The sequence below is a fragment of the Galeopterus variegatus genome, unplaced genomic scaffold (genome assembly GCF_000696425.1).
Source record: "Galeopterus variegatus unplaced genomic scaffold, G_variegatus-3.0.2 Scaffold5175, whole genome shotgun sequence".
NCBI lineage: Eukaryota > Metazoa > Chordata > Mammalia > Dermoptera > Cynocephalidae > Galeopterus > Galeopterus variegatus.
In genome coordinates, this window is record NW_007731286.1 from 62,406 (window position 1) to 64,878 (window position 2,473).

The window sequence follows — 2,473 nt, forward strand, 5'->3', positions numbered from 1 at the left end:
GAAACAGAGGCAATCTTTCCAAACTCATTCTATGAAGCAAACATCACCCTGATACCAAAACCAGATAAAGATACAACAAAAAAAGAAAACTACAGGCCAATATCCTTGATGAATATAGATGCAGAAATCCTCCAAAAAAAACTAGCTAACAGAATACAGTAACACATATGCAAGATTATACACCATGATCAAGTGAGATTCATCCCAGGGATGCAAGGTTGGTTCAACATATGCAAATCAATAAATGTGATACACTATATCAAAAAAATCAAACACAAGGACCATATGATCATCTCTGTAGGTGCTGAAAAGCATTTGATAAAATTCAACACTCATTCATGATAAAGACTCTTTACAAGTTAGGTATAGATGGAGAGTATCTCAACATAATTAAAGCCATATATGATAAACCCACTGCCAATATCATCCTGAATGGGGAAAAGATGAAATCTTTTCCTTTAAGAACAGGAACTAGACAAGGATGCCCACTCTCACCACTCCTATTCAACATAGTGTTGGAAGTACTAGCTAGAGCAATCAGAGAAGAGAAGGAAATAAAGGGCATCCAGATTGAAAAAGATAAAGTCAAACTGTCCCTGTTTGCAGATGACATGATCCTACATATTGAACACCCTAAAGCCTCTACAAAAATACTATTGGAGTTGATAAATGATTTCAGCAAAGTTGCAGGATACAAAATCAACACACAAAACTCAGTAGCATTTCTATTCTCCAATAGTGAACATGCAGAAAGAGAAATCAAGAAAGCTTTTCCATTTGCAATAACCACCAAAAAAATAAAATATTTAGGAATAGAGTTAACTAAGGATGTGAGCAGTCTCTATAATGAGAACTACAAACCACTGTTGAGAGAAATTAAAGAGGACACAAGAAGATGGAAAGATATCCCATGCTCTTGGATTGGAAGAGTCAAATCAACTAGTTTCTAAATAAAATATACTTTTAAAATGCATTGCTGGACTCAGGGGGTTAAGGAAAGTCTCCAAGAATCACCTCCTAAAAAACAAACAAATATACAAATTAACTTGTGAGCTTAGACCAAAGTGAGATCAGTGAGTAGTAACTGGAGATCAAACTGGAAAAGTGAAGTTGCCTCAAGAGAAAGTGCTAATATTAGTAAGGCAATAACAGACAAATTTGTCTGTCATTTGCAAGATGGGAAACCTGATATTAGCGTATTAAGATCTCTAATGTGAATTCAAGTGATTCCAGATTGTTAGCAACCCCTGGCTCTTAGCAGATGCCAATGAAAATCCTCTCTGAAAGATAGTCACTTCTATTTAGACCGCAGGATTTTCAAAGCTTTTAGTTCAAGCAAATTTAGCTCACAATTAAGATCAACAAACACACTAAAAAAGATGACTTCATGACTGAAATCTAGCAAAAACAACAAAGACATCTACCAAGGACTACAGATAATAAAACTAACAAACAGAGGAATACAATTTAACTGTGAATGAAATGTTTAAAGGTATAAAGAATAGAGTAAAAAACGTGAAAGGAAAGAGAAACTTCAAATACTACCAGGAAAAGTTGAAAAAGAAACCAAATAGAAATTTTAGGTGTAAAGAAGATCATTTAAAAAAAAAATCAATGTATAGGTTAAACAGCAGACCAGATGCAGCTGAAGGAAGAATTAGTGAACTGGAGGATAAATCCAAATAAATTGTCTAGAATATAGTACAGAGAGAAGACAAAAAGGTGGAAATTTCAAAAAGAAAGTTTTAGAAGTATGGAGGAAAGAATAAGGTCCAATATAAATTGAGGGGAACTTCCAGAAAATCAGAATAGAGGAAATGGAAGACAGGGAACATTTGCAGATATAATGGCTAAAAATAATTAAAGTCATGAGTCCACACATAGGGGATGCAAAGTAAATACCAAGCATGATAAATTAGAAAAAATCTATACCTTCAAACTTTGTGATGAAACGACATAAAACCAAGATAAAGAAGTTTCTTTGCAGTGAAGAAGGAACAAAAATGACCACAGACAGAATGTTGGAGATAGAATGATAAATAGTGCTCAAATAATTTGGTAAACATATAAGTAAACATTGTCTTTATAAAATAACAAAAATACTAATGTCTTATAGGTTAGAAAAGGAACAGAACTAAAGAAAAACATGTTAGTTGGGAGGAGAGAGTGATATTAATGTGTTCTAGAGCAGTGCATAATACTTTAAGTTTAATACATAGTACTTTACGCACTTGGAGATAGTTTTAAACAAGTGGATTCTCATTTAGTGGGCTGTGTGGCCACTCTGAAGAAATATTATAGACAACCCCATCCAAAATTTGGTTGAGAAGTAGAGATTAATGAACACACACACACACACACACACACACACACACACACACACCCCACAAGAGGGTATAAAGAGGTTTATAACCCTCTTTATAAGGTTTTCTGAGGAAAACAGAGAAGCTCCCAATCATCCATAAATGGCTCA